Source organism: Bubalus kerabau, chromosome 20 (assembly GCF_029407905.1).
Source record: "Bubalus kerabau isolate K-KA32 ecotype Philippines breed swamp buffalo chromosome 20, PCC_UOA_SB_1v2, whole genome shotgun sequence".
Taxonomy (NCBI): Eukaryota; Metazoa; Chordata; class Mammalia; order Artiodactyla; family Bovidae; genus Bubalus; species Bubalus kerabau.
In genome coordinates this window covers 50367625-50387131 of record NC_073643.1, presented here as the reverse complement: position 1 = coordinate 50387131, position 19507 = coordinate 50367625, and positions in this window count along the sequence as shown.

Sequence of the window (19507 nt, the reverse complement as noted above, 5' to 3'; positions counted from 1 at the left end):
GTAGTCAATAGAATTGTTGCGATAGTTTGTATAAGGCAGGTATCCCCAACCTCCAGACTATGGACTGGTACTGGTCCATGGCCTTAGGAACCAGGCCACACAGCAGGAAGTGAGCAGTGGGCGAAACTGGGGACCACTGGTATAAGAGATTCTTTGCCTTAAAAGGAAGGAAAGTTGACCTCTGACAAAGGAAAATGATACCTGATTATAAAATAGGTACACACCTTTGCTTTAGTTTCCTTTGAGCATTCAAGCAGCCCTTAAGTTGCGTTCAGCCCCTCAAAAGGTTAATTGCTTGGGTCTACAGCCCTGGAGGAGGAAATGGCAACCCACTCCAGCATCCTTGCCTGGAGAATCCCCATGGACAGAGGAGCCTGCTGGGCTACAGTCCATAGGGCCACAAAGAGTCGGATACAACTGAAGCGACTTAGCACACACACACAACAGTGGTCGCAGAGGTCTATTTATTTTGTTTCACTAAACTGAGGTGTCTAAAGAGGAAGAAAAGGGAAGAGGGAAGACAAAACATTTCAATCACTGATACTGGGAAGATGTGGTATCCAGAGAGCAGATATAATTTGGACAATGTTGAAGACAAAACAGAAACCCTGGGACAGAGGGGGTTTTCTGAAAAGAACCAGGGGCTGTGTCCAATCCCCAAGTAAACAAGAGAACCAGGATCCCGACACATAAAGAGAACTTACTCCTTGAGAGAAGAGGGCAAGATTCTAGTGAAGTCTGGGCTGCAATTGCCTTCCAACAAAGAACAGTTTCTGGCTACAATTTGTTCTGGCGTCTGGAAAAAAGGCTGTTTGAGAGGAACCCAAATGGATGGCAACTGTCCAAACTGCAAAGCAGTCGAAGAAAAGCCCTCTGTGCCCCCAGAGCACACACTTCCCTGCAATGCCTGCTTTTTCATTTCACAGGCTAGGAAGACTAACGTAGAGTCTGCTTTGAATGCTTAGGAGGTGACAAAGACAGATCTGGGTGCCATGTCCTACAACTGTTGGGAAGTGAATATACCCAGGGAGATATATTTTGCGGGCCATCTAATCTGCAAAAACAACCACAGAAACAGCCATAACTTGCTGAATGTTGTATGGCAAAAGAAATCTTTGCAGCACATCTTTAAAATTGTGTACTTCCCATACCTTTCCCAGATTCACTGTTGAAGATTGAAGCTTCCTCCCAAGACTTGACTTCCTGAATTATTTTTGGAGTGGAAAAAGTCTTTTTTTTTTTTTTTTCATATTTTAAAAGTGCCCTGAAACAGCTCAGCCTGTTTCACATTCTCACTGTCTCACATTCCTAGCCTGGCTCCCTGCCCTGTTACAGTGAGGCTGTCTAAGCTTCCAATCCTACAGGGCCTTACAGGCTGGACTTTAGAGAAAGGCTGGCTCCAATGAGGGGTGGACAGAGGAGAAAACTTCAATCAGAAGTGAATCAGACTGCTTTAAAGCACATCGACTTAATTTTTTAGTCTTCATTTTCTTTTAACCATTATTTAATTTATTTATATACTTAGTATCCATGCAAGCAAATGGACATTCATTGCAGAAAACTAAAAAATTCAAAGAAATAATTTAAAAAACAAAAAACAAACCATAGTGTCTGGGAATAGCTATACTATTACGTTTTATCTGACGCAGAACTTTTCAGACTTTTTTCCCCATTAAAATATATCTTAACAGTCTCATAATATAATATTATTAAAAACCTATCCTTTTCATGGATTACTATGGATATCTTTCAGATCAGTAGATGCAGAACGACACAGTCATTTTGAATGCTGCTGCTGCTGCTGCTAAGTCGCTTCAGTCGTGTCCAACTCTTCGCAACTCCATAGACGGCAGCCCGCCAAGCTCCCCCGTCAGCTCTCTACTATACCATTAGGCATTTGTAAAGTAATTTTGCTTCCCATGTTATCCAGAGCCCAGCCAAGGTCTGACTCAATCAGTTCAGTTCAGTCGCTCGGTCGTTTCCAACTCTTTGCGACCCCATGAATCGCAGCACGCCAGGCCTCCCTGTCCATCACCAACTCCCGGAGTTCACCCAGACTCACTTCCATCAAGTCAGTGATGCCATCCAGCCATCTCATCCTCTGTCGTCCCCTTCTCCTCCTGCCCCCAATCCCTCCCAGCATCAGAGTCTTTTCCAATGAGTCAACTCTTCGCATGAGGTGGCCAAAGTACTGGAGTTTCAGCTTTAGCATCATTCCTTCCAAAGAAATCCCGGGGCTGATCTCCTTCAGAATGGACTGGTTGGATCTCCTTGCAGTCCAGGGGACTCTCAAGAGTCTTCTCCAACACCACAGTTCAAAAGCATCAATTCTTCGGCGCTCAGCCTTCTTCACAGTCCAACTCTCATATCCATATATGACCACTGGAAAAACCATAGCCTTGACTAGACAGACCTTTGTTGCCAAAGTAATGTCTCTGCTTTTGAATATGCTATCTAGGTTGGTCATAACTTTCCTTCCAAGGAGTAAGCATCTTTTAATTTCATGGCTGCAGTCACCATCTGCAGTGATTTTGGAGCCCCAAAAAAGAAAGTCTGACACTGTTTCCACTGTTTCCCCATCTATTTCCCATGAAGTGATGGGACCAAATGCCATGATTTTCGTTTTCTGAATGTTGAGCTTTAAGCCCACTTTTTCACTCTCCACTTTCACTTTCATCAAGAGGCTTTTGAGTTCCTCTTCACTTTCTGCCATAAGGGTGGTGTCATCTGCATATCTGGGGTTATTGATATTTCTCCCGGCAATCTTGATTCCAGCTTGTGTTTCTTCCAGTCCAGCATTTCTCATGATGTACTCTGCATATAAGTTAAATAAGCAGGGTGACAATATACAGTCTTGACGTACTCCTTTTCCTATTTGGAACCAGTCTGTTGTTCCATGCCCAGTTCTCACTGTTGCTTCCTGACCTGCATATAGGTTTCTCAAGAGGCAGGTCAGGTGGTCTCATATTCCCATCTCTTTCAGAATTTTCCACAGTTTATTGTGATCCACACAGTCAAAGGCTTTGGCATAGTCAATAAAGCAGAAATAGATGTTTTTCTGGAACTCTCTTGCTTTTTCCATGATCCAGCGGATGTTGGCAATTTGATCTCTGGTTCCTCTGCCTTTTCTAAAACCAGCTTGAACATCAGGAAGTTCACAGTTCACATATTGCTGAAGCCTGGCTTGGAGAATTTTGAGCATTACTTTACTAGTGTGTGAGATGAGTGCAATTGTGTGGTAGTTGAGCATTCTTTGGCATTGCCTTTCTTTGGGATTGGAATGAAAACTGACCTTTTCCAGAGTTTCTACATTTCATGCTGCAGTTTAAAGTGACCTAAACAATATATCATCTTCCAAAAACTGAGAACTCCTTGTGAATTCCAGTTCTTTGAGATAAATTTCTGAGTTAGAATGCCCAGTGAGGCCTCCCTGGAGCTTAAATAAATTTGTTTTGAAGGAAAATTTTTCCCTTCTTCCCTTCTAGGTTCATCAGCTGGTCTAATATTTACATTGACATAAAACAGATTAATAGGAGAAAAACAAATTTAATCACATAAATATGTACAGCAGTCCCACAAAGATAGACTCAAAGGCAGTCAGGCAATTGACATTTATATACCATCCTGGGGCTTTCCTGGTAGCTCAGCTGGTAAAGACTGTCCCTGCAATGCAGGAGACCCCAGTTTCAATTCCTGGGTCAGTAAGATCCCTTGGAGAAGGGATGGGCTACCTACTCCAGCATTCTTGGGCTTCCCTGGTGGCTCAGATAGTAAAGAATCTGCCTGCAATGCGGGAGATCTGGGTTTGATCCCTGGGTTGGAAAGACCCCATGGAGGAGGGCATGGTAACCAACTCCAGTATTCTTGCCTGGAGAATCCCCCTGGACAGAGGAGCCTGGCAGATTACAGTCCATGGGATTGCAAAGAGTTGGACTCAACTGAGCGACTAAGTACAGCACAGCACAGCACAGCACATACAATCCTGAGCTAAGGAGAAGAGGGTAGTGGTTGGGGACTTCAAAGGGGGCAGAAGACAGTTCTCAAGAATATGAGAAGAGCAAATGTTCGTTATATGCATGTTTATTATGGCACACAAATAAGTCTTTCTGATATATAAAAGTATCTCTGGGAATAGCTCTCTTTCTGATATAGGCTCCCTATCTAAATTCTCTTAAGCAGTTAGTTCAGTTCAGTTCAGTCACTCAGTCGTGTCTGACTCTTTGTGACCCCTTGAATTGCAGCATGCCAGGCCTCCCTGTCTATCACCAGGCTCCCGGAGTTCACCCAAACTCACGTCCATCGAGTCGGTGATGCCATCCAGCCATCTCATCCTCTGTCATCCCCTTCTCCTTCTGCCCCCATTCCCTCCCAGCATCAGAGTCTTTTCCAATGAGTCAACTCTTTGCATGAGGTGGCCAAAGTATTGGAGTTTGAGCTTTAGCATCAGTCCTTCCAAAGAAATCCCAGGACTGATCTCCTTTAGAATGGACTGGTTGGATCTCCTTGCAGTCCAAGGGACTCTGAAGAATCTTCTCCAACACCACAGTTCAAAAGCATCAATTCTTTGGCACTCAGCTTTCTTCACAGTCCAACTCTCATATCCATACCTGACCACTGGAAAAACCATAGCTTTTACTAGAAGACCCTTTGTTGACAAAGTAATATCTCTGCTTTTTAATGTGCTATCTAGGTTGGTCATAGCTTTCCTTCCAAGGAGTAAGTGTCTTTTAATTTCATGGCTGCAGTCACCAACTGCAGTGATTTTGGAGCCCAGAAAGATAAAGTCTGACACTGTTTCCACTGTTTCCCCATCTACTTCCCATGAAGTGATGGGACCAGATTCTATGATCTTTGTTTTCTGAATGTTGAGCTTTAAGCCAATTTGTTCACTCTCCTCTTTCACTTTCATCAAGAGGCTTTTGAGTTCCTCTTCACTTTCTGCCATAAGGGTGGTGTCATCTGCATATCTGAGGTTATTGATATTTCTCCCAGCAATCTTGATTCCAGCTTGTGCTTCTTCCAGCCCCGTGTTTCTCATGATGTACTCTGCATATAAGTTAAATAAGCAGGGTGACAATATACAGTCTTGACGTACTCCTTTTCCTATTTGGAACCAGTCTGTTGTTCCATGCCCAGTTCTCACTGTTGCTTCCTGACCTGCATATAGGTTTCTCAAGAGGCAGGTCAGGTGGTCTCATATTCCCATCTCTTTCAGAATTTTCCACAGTTTATTGTGATCCACACAGTCAAAGGCTTTGGCATAGTCAATAAAGCAGAAATAGATGTTTTTCTGGAACTCTCTTGCTTTTTCCATGATCCAGCGGATGTTGGCAATTTGATCTCTGGTTCCTCTGCCTTTTCTAAAACCAGCTTGAACATCAGGAAGTTCACAGTTCACATATTGCTGAAGCCTGGCTTGGAGAATTTTGAGCATTACTTTACTAGTGTGTGAGATGAGTGCAATTGTGTGGTAGTTGAGCATTCTTTGGCATTGCCTTTCTTTGGGATTGGAATGAAAACTGACCTTTTCCAGTCCTGTGGGAACTGCTGAGTTTTCCAAATTTGCTGGCATATTGAGTGCAGCACTTTCACAGCATCATCTTCCAGGATTTGAAAGAGCTCAATTGGAATTCCATCACCTCCACTAGCTTTGTTCTTAGTGATACTTTCTAAGGCCCACTTGACCTCACATTCCAGGATGTCTGGCTCTAGGTGAGTGCTCACACCATTGTGATTATCTTGGTTGTGAAGATCTTTTTTGTACAGTTCTTCTGTGTATTCCTGCCACCTCTTCTTAATATCTTCTGCTTCTGTTAGGCCCATACCATTTCTGTCCTTTATCGAGCCCATCTTTGCATGAAATGTTCCCTTAGTATCTCTAATTTTCTTGAAGAGATCTCTAGTCTTTCCCATTCTGTTGTTTTCCTCTATTTCTTTGCATTGATCACTGAGGAAGGCTTTCTTATCTCTCCTTGCTTTTTTTTGGAACTCTGCATTCAGATGCTTATATCTTTCCTTTTCGCCTTTGCTTTTTGCTTCTCTTCTTTTCACAGCTATTTGTAAGGCCTCCCCAGACAGCCATTTTGCTTTTTTGCATTTCTTTTCTATGGGGATGGTCTTGATCCCTGTCTCCTGTACAATGTCACGAACCTCCATCCATAGTTCATCAGGCACTCTGTCTATCAGATCTAGTCCCTTAAATCTATTTCTCACTTCCACTGTATAATCATAAGGAATTTGATTTAGGTCATACCTGAATGGTCTAGTGGTTTTCCCTACTTTCTTCCATTTAAGTCTGAATTTGGCAATAAGGATTTCATGATCTGACCCACAGTCAGCTCCCGGTCTTGTTTTTGCTGACTGTGTAGAGCTTCTCCATCTTTGGCTGCAAAGAATATAATCAATCTGATTTCGGTGTTGACCATCTGGTGATGTCCATGTGTATAGTCTTCTCTTGCATTGTTGGAAGAGGGTGTTTGCTATGACCAGTGCATTCTCTTGGCAAAACTCTATTAGTCTTTGCCCTGTTTCATTCTGTATTCCAAGGCCAAATTTGCCTGTTACTCCAGGTGTTTCTTGACTTCCTACTTTTGCATTCCAGTCCCCTATGATGAAAAGGACATCTTTTTTGGGTGTTAGTTCTAAAAGGTCTTGTAGGTCTTCATAGAACCGTTCAACTTCAGCTTCTTCAGCATTACTGGTTGGGGCATAGACTTGGATTACTGTGATATTGAATGGTTTGCCTTGGAAATGAACAGAGATCATTCTGTCGTTTTTGAGATTGCATCCACGTACTGCATTTCAGACTCTTGTTGACCATGATGGCAACTCCATTTCTTCTGAGGGATTCCTGCCCACAGTAGTAGATATAAGGGTCATCTGAGTTAAATTCACCCATTCCAGTCCATTTTAGTTCGCTGATTCCTAGAATGTCAATGTTCACTCTTGCCATCTCCTGTTTGACCACTTTCAATTTGCCTTGATTCATGGACCTAACATTCCAGGTTCCTATGCAATATTGCTCTTTACAGCATTGGACCTCACTTCTATCACCAGTCACATACACAACTGGGTATTGTTTTTGCTTTGGTTCCATCCCTTCATTCTTTCTGGAGTTATTTCTCCACTGATCTCCAGTAGCATATTGGGCCCCTACTGACCTGGGGAGTTCCTCTTTCAGTATCCTATCATTTTGCCTTTTCATACTGCTCATGGGGTTCTCAAGGCAAGAACACTGAAGTGGTTTGCCATTCCCTTCTCCAGTGGACCACATTCTGTCAGACCTCTCCACCATGACCTGCCCGTCTTGGGTTGCCCCATGGGCATGGCTTAGTTTCATTGATTTAGACAAGGCTGTGGTCCTAGTGTGATTAGATTGACTAGTTTTCTGTGATTATGGTTTGTGTGTCTGCCCTCTGATGCCTCTCACGACACCTACCATCTTACTTGGATCTCTCTTACCTTGGATATGGGGTATCTCTTCATGGCTGCTCCAGCAAAGCGCAGCTGCTGCTCCTTACCTTGGACGAAGGGTATCTCCTCACAGCCGTCCCTCCTGACCTTGAATGTGGAGTAGCTCCTCTCAGCCCTCCTGCCCCTCACAGCCACTGCTCCTTGGATGTGGGGTTGCTCGTCTCAGCTGCTGCCCCTGACCTCGGGCGTGGGGTAGCTCCTCCCAGCCACTGCCCCTGACCTCAGATGTGGGGTAACTCCTTAAGGGAGAGATAGAAAGCCTTTCCTGAATCTGCTGAGTCTTCAGTTCAGTTCAGTTGCTCAGTCCTGTCTGACTCTTTGCAACCCCATGGACTGTAGCACACCATGCTTCCCTGTCCATCACCAAATCCTGGAGCTTGCTCAAACTCATGTCCATTGAGTTAGTGATGTCATCCAACCATCTCATCCTCTGTAGTCCCCTTCTCCTCCTGCCTTCCGTCTTTCCCAGCATCAGGGTCTTTTCCAATGAGTCAGTTCTTCACATCAGGTGGCCAAAGTATTTGAGTTTCAGCCTCAGCATCAGTCCTTCCAATGAATATTCAGGACTGATTTCCTTGAGGGTGGACTGGTTTGATCTCCTTGCAGTCCAAGCGACTCTCAAGAGCCTTCTCCAACACCACAGTTTAAAAGCATCAATTCTTTCAATTGCCTTCAACTCAAAGCAATCCACTTGCTACAGTAGCACATTTGGGGATGGCATTTTCTGCTCCCCACTCAACTTATTTCACAAGCCCTCACAGTAACTACTCAAGTGACTCTTCTTTGGGGAGGTGTGTGTGTGTGTGTGCTTAATTGCCAAAGTGGGAAAGCAAAATGTTGGAACACAATTGCAACCCCTGGTAATTTTGTATAGCATGTTTCAGTTGTCACACACGGTTCACATAGAATCACTTCTTACCCAACAAATTGCTTGATTTGCTAAATGAATGCTTCATTTCACTTATCTCCAAGAGGAAATAAATGTCCTGTGATGGCCATGAGGAAGGTGACATTTTATATCAAATGGAAATTATAAACCTCTTCTGTGGAGGCAACCTCAGCAACAGTCTTATTGATAAAAACATATGATCTATTTTTTGTTGCTTTCTTGGTTTTTGCCTTCTGATCATGGAATTAAAATTATGTAGCATTTTCTTTTTTTAATTTATTTATTTGGTTTTGGCTGTGCTGGGTCTTCACTGCTGCGAGTGGGCTTTCTCTAGTTGCAGCAAGCGTGGCCTACTCTTTGTTGCAGTGCGTGGGCTCGTTGCTGTGGCATCTCTTGTGGAGCACAGGCTCTAGGGCATGAGAGCTTCAGTAGTTGTGGCTTCGTTGCTCCACAGCATGTGGGATTTTCCAGATCAGGAATTGAACCCCTATCTCCTGCGTTTGCAGGAGGATTCTTTACCACTGAGCCATCAGGGAAGCTTGGTGATGGAATTAATATATGCTTAAAACACCCTGCTTATTTAACTTATATACAGAGTACATCATGAAAAACACAGGGCTGGAAGAAGCACAAGCTGGAATCAAGATTGCCGGGAGAAATATCAATAACCTCAGATATGCAGATGACACCACCCTTATGGCAGAAAGTGAAGAGGAACTCAAAAGCCTCTTGATGAAAGTGAAAGTGGAGAGTGAAAAAGTGGGCTTAAAGCTCAACATTCAGAAAACGAAGATCATGGCAACCGGTCCCATCACTTCATGGGAATTAGATGGGGAAACAGTGGAAACAGTGTCAGACTTTATCTTTCTGGGCTCCAAAATCACTGCAGATGGTGACTGCAGCCATGAAATTAAAAGACGCTTACTCCTTGAAAGGAGAGTTATGACCAACCTAGACAGCATATTCAAAAGCAGAGACATTACTTTGCCAACAAAGGTCCGTCTAGTCAAGGCTATGGTTTTTCCAGTAGTCATGTGTGGATGTAAGAGTTGGACTGTGAAGAAAGCTGAGCGCCGAAGAATTGACGCTTTTCAACTGTGGTGTTGGAGAAGACTCTTGAGAGTCCCTTGGACTGCAAGGAGATCCAACCAGTCCATCCTAAAGGAGATCAATCCTGGATGTTCACTGGAAGGACTGATGCTGAAGCTGAAACTCCAGTACTTTGGCCACCTCATGCAAAGAGTTGACTCACTGGAAAAGACTCTGATGCTGGGAGGGATTGGGGGCAGGAGGAGAAGGGGATGACAGAAGATGAGATGGCTGGATGGCATCACCGACTTGATGGACATGAGCTTGAGTGAACTTTGGGAGTTGGTGATGGACAGGGAGGCCTGGCGTGCTGCGATTCATGGGGTCGCAAAGAGTTGGACACAACTGAGCAACTGAACTGAACTGAACTAAAAGGATTTTAAAACATTAGAACAATTTGATTTTCCTTTTCCTTTTTTTGGTAAGGGAACTTTGGATGATTTCATCTAATTTAAGTAGCCTGTATCAATCCTAAATTCCATGTTGTGCTCAGTTTCCCTAAGGAATCAGCCCATGGAGGACTCAAACCATGGCCTTCAGCTACCCAGTGAGCCAGCCAAACCTAGCGGTTCTAGGCCCCTTGCTCAAAGAGCACTTCTAGGCTAAACAGCCAGGATATGACTGTTGTAGAAGGGGGTTCAAACTTTCTCATTACAACCTCAGTCCTGCCCAGGAACCACGGCACCACCTCTGTCTCTCCCGGGGTGTAGAATAGCTGTCCCAATAACTTAAATTTCTCAAGGAGGTTCTGAGATTCCTGGACCAGGGGGCAGGGTTGAAAGGATAACATCTTCCCCTTATAGCAGGACCAGCTACATAATTTGCAGACTCAGTACTGAGAAGTGGGGTGTTTCCTGCTATATCAATAAGCAAGGATGTCACAGTTATCAGCGATTCCAGCCCTCCAGGGCAACAAGGAAGGAGAACAGTACCTGCCATCCCGCAGCCATTAGGTTGCACTGAAGAATCGCGCAGGATACTGACCCCATAGCTGAGATGCACATGGACTCAATGAACATGAGTTTGAACTGGGAGACAGTGAAGGAGAGGGAAGCCTAGCATGCTGCAGTCCATGGGGTCACAAAGAGTCGGATATGACTTGGCAACTGAACAGCAACACCGATATGAAAGGAATGATTTCAGTGAACCCAGACTCTTGCATCTTCCCATTCATGGAAAAGAGCTAAATTCCTTAACTTGAGATATCTGGTTTTCTTTAATTCACAAAAATACTTTTGACGTTCAGACTACCTGCCCTGTGTTGCAAACTTCTATGTAACCTGACTCCTCCCGCTACCTCCTCGAAGCAGTTCTCTCAGGGTCATTTGAGACGCTGTCTTCCAGGCTTGAAGTCCTAAATAATTCCACCGAGTAAAGCATAACTCTCAACTTTTAGGCTGTGATTATTTTTTAAGTCAACACCTGGCAGCAAGATCAACTACATAAATTGCAGACCCAGTACTAAGCAAAAACATCAACCCTTCCTCAGCAAATTGTTAACAATTGCCAGACAGCAAAAGCAGAATGTTCAGCCCAGTGCAGGACCCTTTGACCCTGGTTCTCCGTATGATGGACCGCATACGTTGTGTGTGCCGGCTACATCACTTCAGTCGTGTCCGACCCTTGGCGACCCTTTGGACCGTAGCCTGCCAGGCTCCCCGATCATGGGATTCTCCAGACAAGAATACTGGAGTTGAAGGAGTCCTTGGGCCTAGAAAAGAAAACTACATTCTCAGAGGCCCTTGCTGAATCATCTAATTTCGGGGGAAACAAAACCAAAATTTAAGTCCCGCCCTGATGCTCCGGGCCAGTTGCATCTACCTGGGACTTATCACCCCCTGCCCAAAACCTCCCACCCCCTGTTCAACTACAAATGGCATCTCAACTAAAGATTACCCAAAACATCCGGCCTGACTAATGTTTCTCTTATCGCTTCCACAAACCTCCCTTTAAATATGAAGCCTCCCTGATCCCTCTCGCTCTCAGCCTGGTCGTTAGGCCGACTGTCGCCCCTCCTTGCCTGAATAAAGGTAACCTACCTCCGTTGATGTCGTCGTTCCTTTTCTGCCTCGGCCCAAACTGTGCCTTACAGTGCCTGCATGCTACATCGCTTCAGTTGTATCCGACTCTTGGGATTCTCCAAACAAGAATACTGGAGTGAGTTGCACGCCTTTCTCCAGGGTATCTTCCCAACCCAAGGATCGACTTATGTTTCAGTCTCCTACATTGGCAGGCAGGTTCTTTGCCCCCACACCTGTAAAGCTGGCCCAGCTGTAACTGTAAGCCTTTCTACATTCACTTTTTAAAAATTATTATTTTTATTTTTTAAAAAGTTTTTGACCACACCTTGAGATCTGTGGGATCTCAGTTCCCAGCCCAGGAACCAGGGCCCTTGGCAGTGAAAGCACAGAGTCCTAACCACAGGACCACCAGCAAACTCCCTCTGTGTGCACTTTAAATACATTATTTGTTTAATGCTCTTTAACCCCATTTTGATAATGAAGACTGAGGTTCTGAGAGGTTAAGTAACTTTCTCGAGGGTATGCAGCCAGTAAGTGGTGGAGTCTGAATTCATACACTGCTTCTGAACTGGAAAGCTCCAGCTCTGTTTCTACCACAAAGGGGAGATAATATTCCCATTTAACAAAGTCCATTGTTGGTGAACAATGCCTGCTTGTTCTGGAAGGAAGGGATGGGATCTTCCCGATAAGCCTAGACTACCCAGAGCCAGGAAGAACCTCTAGAGCCACTGCCTCTAAAACTATTAAGTTCTTTCCAAAGGTTTAAAGTCCCTTTCTGCCAGTCCAACCTCCGTAGAGCAGCCCTCCACAGCTGAGCAGCTTCCTGGTGCTTGTTTGTATTCTCTCCCACACATCCTCCCAAGGAAAATAGCTCCAGGGTGTTTTAAAGCCTTTACTTAGGAGAGCTCCACTCCACCCCGCCTGCAGGCTGCTGGACCCTTTGCCTCCTACTGAGCAACCCTTCAGAACACCTTCCCTCACTTGAGTTCCGGGTCTCCCAGAACATCCCACCCTGGGCCTGCCCTGGAAAAGTGTCCAGTTGTGCTGAGACAAAGGTGGGTGGGGAGAGAGGGGAGGTGGTAGAGGGACCCCCAAAAGCTCACTGCAGAGCAGACTCTGGCAGTCCCCCGCAAAGGAACTCTTCTACTCCTCCATGAAAACTTGCATCAGGGGTGAATGGTAAGGAAGAGGGGACTGAGCCCCAAGGTCCAGGGTGTCAAACACAAGCAGAGGGAGGCCACAGAGACCAGGAGTGCCCCTCCAGTTTGGAGTTGATGACCGACACCCTCTGATGGTTTGCATTAAAAAAAAAATCACTTTTTAATTTTCACAGTGGATTTCAAGGTGGAGTTCTCTATCTTAGGAATGCACTGTAATAATTTCCAATACTTTTTAGGTTAAAATAACCAAACTGAGTTCACCTTATTGAAGAAAATTCTGAACACATTCACATTCACTTTTTTTTTTTTCTGGCCACTTGGCATGTGGGATCTTAGTTCCCTGACCAGGGATCAACCCATGCCCCCTACATTAGAAAGCACAGAGTCTTAACCACTGGACCACTAGGGAAGTTCCCATATTCACTATTTTTATTTTTGCTTCTAAATCAATAGTATATCTCCTGCTGGTCCTGAATTCTTATGTCATTTGTCTCTGTCCAGTCATAATTAAAATGCAATAGACTGAGACTTCTTGGTGGTCCAGTGGCTAAGACTCTATGTTCCCAATGCAAGGGGTATGGGTTCGATCCCTGGTTAGGGAACTAGATACCAGATGCTGAAACTAAGAGTTTTCATGCCTCACCTAAAGATCCTGCATGCTGCAACTAAGACCCAGCACAGCCAAATAAATACATATTTTAAATGCAATAAAGGATGTGGATGCCAGTCAGAAACCACTAGAATTGATGGAATAAAAACTTGCCTAGCCACAGAAATCCAAAACTGATGCAAAGAGCTTGTCCTTGTGGAAGCTGCTTTCCGCTTCCTGTTCCTGCTTTGTGGTATTCATCGATTAGGGCAAAAGACTGTTGAGTTTGTGAACACACGCAGCAAAATGTTCTTGATCTCTTCAAAGTTGTTATATACCTGTCAACTGAAAAAAAAATGCACCACCTAAAAGTTGAGAGTTATGTTTTATTCAGTGAACATACAGAGAACTTAGCCTGGGAGACAGGCTTTCAGAGAGCGCTGAGGGGTACTTACCTGATTGGTTCAGTGGTTGAGACTCCACACTTCCACTGCAAATGGCACGGGTTCAATCCCTGGTTGGGGAACTAAGATCCTACATGCATAGGGCTTGACCAAAAAAAAAAAAAAAAAATGCTCTGAGGAACTATTCCCAAGAGGTAAGGGAAGAGCCAGGATTTATAGGAGTGTTTGCAATGAAAACAGTGACAGCCTTTATTTTCTTGGGCTCCAAAATCATTGCATATGGTGACTGCAGCCATGAAATTAAAAGATGCTTGCTTCTTGGGAGAAAAGCTATGCCAGACCTAGACAGCATATTAAAAAGCAGACACAGTACTTTACCGACAAAGGTCTGTCTAGTCAAAGCTATGTGATAGGGCCCATATGGAGTCTCATTGATAAGATGGCTCGTTATGTAGACTTTGCAAAGGAAGAATAAAATCACAGTGATCTGTGAGACTGACCAAACTGCCCAAATGACATCCTGTTATCTCACTGGCGCCTATCTTCTCAAAGCTGCAAGACCACCAGATTCCAGACCTCTGGCTACATGACCATCCCTTCAAAGAATTTTTCATTGGTGGGGTATAAGAAGGACTCCGTCAGAAAGGGAGAACGCTTTCTCCTTAAGGGCCAGTCACCTTCTCTTTTCCCTCTAATAAATTTCCCTTTTCTTGCCTGACTGCCCAGCTTGCTCTCTTTTTCTTTGCACTTGACTTACACTATGGTTTTTCCAGTAGTCATGTATGGATGAGAGAGTTGGACCATAAAGAAAGCTGAGTGTTGAAAAATTGATGCTTTTGAACTGTGGTGTTGGAAAAGACTCTCGAGCATCCCTTGGACTGCAAGGAGAGCAAATCAGTCAATCTTAAAGGAAATCAGTCCTGAATAGTCATTGGAAGGACTGATGTTGAAGCTGAAGCTACAGTACTTTGGCCACCTGATGCAAAGAACTCACTGTGTAGAAAAGACCCTGATGCTGGGAAAGATTGCAGGCAGGAGGAGAAGGGGACAGCAGAGGATGAGATGGTTGGATGGCAGCACTGACTCGATGGACATAGTTTGAGCAAGCTCTGGAGTGGGTGATGGACAGGGAGACCAGGCATGCCTCAGTCCATGGGGTCGCAAAGAGTCAGACACAACTGAGCAACTGAACTGACTGCCTGACTGACTTGCAACGAAGATCAGGTAGTGGGATCATCAAAAGATTGCTGTTCATTAAAGAAAGTCATATGTCTCAAGCTAAGGAATTTAGTGCTTTTCTGTGAATGGGGAGATGTAAAGTCTGGGCTCATGGAAAGCATTCCTTTGATATCCATCTCAGCTATCTGGAGCCAGTATCCTGGGTCTGCTCATCCTGAGTCTTTTCCGGGTGTACCATGGAGGGGCAGGGCGGTGGGGGCGGGGGTGGAATGGGGTGGTAGCTCTTATGTGGTGGCTTGATGGCTGCAACATTCTTTGTTTAATGACATGGTAGGTGGCTTTCTTAGTTCACACTATTAACCACCATCATGGTGTGAGGTTAGAGGGCAACAGGACAAATGTCAACAGAGGCGTTGATAGGGCTGCTGGCTGTGTTGTGCTAACGTCTGGGACTAACACCTCAAACTTCCTCAGGCAACTAAAACTTCAAATAGCAGCATGTTCACTGTAATCAGCTTCTTCCATGAGCAGGATTTATTTACAGCAAAGTTCCAGATCAGAAAGCCCAAGAATGAGCATCATTCTTCCCAAATTGCACTCTTCACTACTCCTGGTGACCCCCCTGAACCAGTGTATAGTATAGGGGGAGATTTAAGGCTCATAGGGACCAAGTTCTTTATCCATGATGAATTCTTGAGATTCAGCACTGTTAGTGGGGATGGGTGTCATTACTGCCACTATTGATTGGAAAAAAAAAAGTTCACAATCTGAATGCTGAAGTTGAGTATTATGTTTTATTTGGTGGACAAAACTGAGGAGTTAAGCCTGAGACACAGCATTTCAGATGATTCTGCTCAAGTGATCTGCTCCAAAGAGGCAATGGAGGATCCAGGATATATGAGTTTTTGCATCAAAAACCAGGTAGTTGGAACATTAAAAGATTACTGTGTTTTTTTTATTTGGCCACATTGCATGGCATGTGGATTCTTAGTTCCCCAACCAGGAATCTGTCAACTTAAAAAATATTTACAACCTAAAAGTTGAGAGTTATGTTTTATTTGGTGGGATTTTTAGGACCTCAGGCCCGAGAGACAGCATTCAAATAACCCTGAGAAAACTGCTCTGTGGAGGTGAGGGGAGGACCAGAAGTTTTACACCAAAAGGTAGGTAGCCTGAACGTCAAAAGATTATTGTTAATTAAAGAAAATGAGATAACCCAAGTAAAAGAATTTAGCGCTTTTCTATGTATGGGGAGATACCAGAGTTCAGGCTCACTGAAATCATTCCTGATATATATATCTCAGCTATCTGGGACCAGTTCCTGTGTTTTCACATCCTGAGTTTCCTTGGGGCTAACCTTAGGAAGTAGCTGTAGTCTGATGGTTACTAGATGGCAGTTTCTTTTTTTTTTTTTTTCCATTCCTGTGTTCCCTCAGGGTTCATTGGCTCACACTGGAGGGCTCCAATCACTGATGATAATGACATCCTTGTTTATTGATATGGCAGGAAATATTCGACTTCTCAATTCAAATCCACATCTCCCCTCTTTGGAAGCACAGAGCTTTAACCACTGGTCTGCTAGGGAAGTCTCCAGAAGATTCAGATCAGATCAGTCGCTCAGTCATGTCCGACTCTTTGCGACCCCATGAATTGCAGCACGCCAGGCCTCCCTGTCCATCACCAACTCCCGGAGTTCACCCAGACTCACGTCCATCGAGTCAGTGATGCCATCCAGCCATCTCATCCTCTGTTGTCCCCTTCTCCTCCTGCCCCCCAATGCCTCCCAGCATCAGGGTCTTTTCCAATGAGTCAACTCTTCGCATGAGGTGGCCAAAGTATTGGAGTTTCAGCTTTAGCATCATTCCTTCCAAAGAAATCCCAGGGCTCATCTCCTTCAGAATGGACTGGTTGGATCTCCTTGCAGTCCAAGGGACTCTCAAGAGTCTTCTCCAACACCACAGTTCAAAAGCATCAATTCTTCGGCGCTCAGCCTTCTTCACAGTCCAACTCTCACATCCATACATGACCACTGGAAAAACCATAGCCTTGACTAGACGGACCTTTGTTGGCAAAGTAATGTCTCTGCTTTTGAATGTGCTATCTAGGTTGGTCATAACTTTCCTTCCAAGGAGTAAGCATCTTTTAATTTCATGGCTGCAGTCACCATCTGCAGTGATTTTGGAGCCCCAAAAAAGAAAGTCTGACACTGTTTCCCCATCTATTTCCCATGAAGTGGTGGGACCAGATGCCATGATCTTCGTTTTCTGAATGTTGAGCTTTAAGCCCACTTTTTCACTCTCCACTTTCACTTTCATCAAGAGGCTTTTAAGTTCCTCTTCACTTTCTGCCATAAGGGTGGTGTCATCTGCATATCTGAGGTGATTGATATTTCTCTCGGCAATCTTGATTCCAGCTTGTGTTTCTTCCAGCCCAGCGTTTCTCATGATGTACTCTGCATATAAGTTAAATAAACAGGGTGACAATATACAGCCTTGACGAACTCCTTTTCCTATTTGGAACCAGTCTGTTGTTCCATGTCCAGTTCTAACTGTTGCTTCCTGACCTGCATACAAATTTCTCAAGAGGCAGATCAGGTGGTCTGGTATTCCCATCTCTTTCAGAATTTTCCACAGTGTATTGTGATCCACACAGTCAAAGGCTTTGGCATAGTCAATAAAGCAGAAATAGATGTTTTTCTGGAACTCTCTTGCTTTTTTGATGATCCAGTGGATGTTGGCAATTTGATCTCTGGTTCCTCTGCCTTTTCTAAAACCAGCTTGAACATCAGGAAGTTCACGGTTCACATATTGCTGAAGCCTGGCTTGGAGAATTTTGAGCATTACTTTACTAGCGTGTGAGATGAGTGCAATTGTGCGGTAGTTTGAGCATTCTTTGGCATTGCCTTTCTTTGGGATTGGAATGAAAACTGACCTTTTCCAGTCCTGTGGCCACTGCTGAGTTTTCCAAATTTGCTGGCATATTGAGTGCAGCACTTTCACAGCATCATCTTTCAGGATTTGAAATAGCTCAACTGGAATTCCATCACCCCCACTAGCTTTGTTCGTAGTGATGCTTTCTAAGGCCCATTTGACTTCACATTCCAGGATGTCTGGCTCTAGGTCAGTGATCACACCATCGTGATTATCTGGGTCATGAAGATCTTTTTTGTATAGTTCTTTTGTGTATTCTTGCCATCTCTTCTTAATATCTTCTGCTTCTGTTAGGTCCATACCATTTCTATCCTTTATCGAGCTCATCTTTGCATGAAATGTTCCTTTGATATCTCTGATTTTCTTGAAGAGATCCCTAGTCTTTCCCATTCTGTTGTTTTCCTCTATTTCTTTGCATTGATCGCTGAAGAAGGCTTTCTTATCTCTTCTTGCTATTCTTTGGAACTCTGCATTCAGATGCTTATATCTTTCCTTTTCGCCTTTGCTTTTTGCTTCTCTTCTTTTTACAGCTATTTGTAAGGCCTCCCCAGACAGCCATTTTGCTTTTTTTCATTTCTTTTCTATGGGAATGGTCTTGATCCCTGTCTCCTGTACAATGTCACAAACCTCATTCCATAGTTCATCAGGCACTCTATCTATCAGATCTAGGGTTAACTAAAGAAAATGGAGATCAAACAGGAGATGGCAAGAGTGAACGTCAACATTTTAGGAATCAGTGAACTAAAAAGGACTGGAATGGGTGAATTTAACTCAGATGACCATTATATCTACTATTGTGGGCAAGAATCCCTTAGAAGAAATGGGGTAGTCATCATAGTCAACAAAAGAGTCTGAAATGCAGTACCTGGATGCAGTCTCAAAAATGGCAGAATGATCTGTTTGTTTCCAAGGCAAACCATTCAATATCACTGTAATCCGAGTCTATGCCCTGACCAATAATGCTGAAGAAGCTGAAGTTGAACGGTTCTATGAAGACCTACAATACCTTTTAGAACTAACACCCAAAAAAGACGTCCTTTTCATCATAGGGGACTGGAATGTAAAAGTAGGAAGCCAAGAAACACCTGGAGTAACAGGCAAATTTGGCCTTGGAATACGGAATGAAGCAGGGCAAAAGCTAGTAGAGTTTTGCCAAATGAACGCACTGGTCATAGCAAACACCCTCTTCCAACAACACAAGAGAAGACTCTGCAGACTCTATACATGGACATCACTGGTTGGTCAGCACCAAAATCAGATTGATTATATTCTTTGCAGCCAAAGATAGAGAAGCTCTACACAGTCAGCAAAAACAAGACCGGGAGCTGATTATGGCTCAGATCATGAACTTCTTATGGCAAAATTCAGACCTAAAATTGAAGAAAGTAGGGAAAACCACTAGACCATTCAGGTATGACCTAAATCAAATCCCTTACGATTATACAGTGGAAGTGAGAAATAGGTTTAAGGGACTAGATCTGATAGACAGAGTGCCTGATGAACTATGGATGGAGGTTCGTGACATTGTTCAGGAGACAGGGACAAGACCATCCCCAAGAAAAAGAAATGCAAAAAAGCAAAATGGCTATGTGAGGAGGCCACACAAATCGCTGTGAAAAGAAGAGACTCGAAAAGCAAAGGAGAAAAGGAAAGATATACCCATTTGAATGTAGAGTTTCAAAGAATAGCAAGGAGAGATAAGAAAGCCTTCCTCAGTGATCAGTGCAAAGAAACAGAGGAAAACCATAGAATAGGAAAGACTAGAGATCTCTT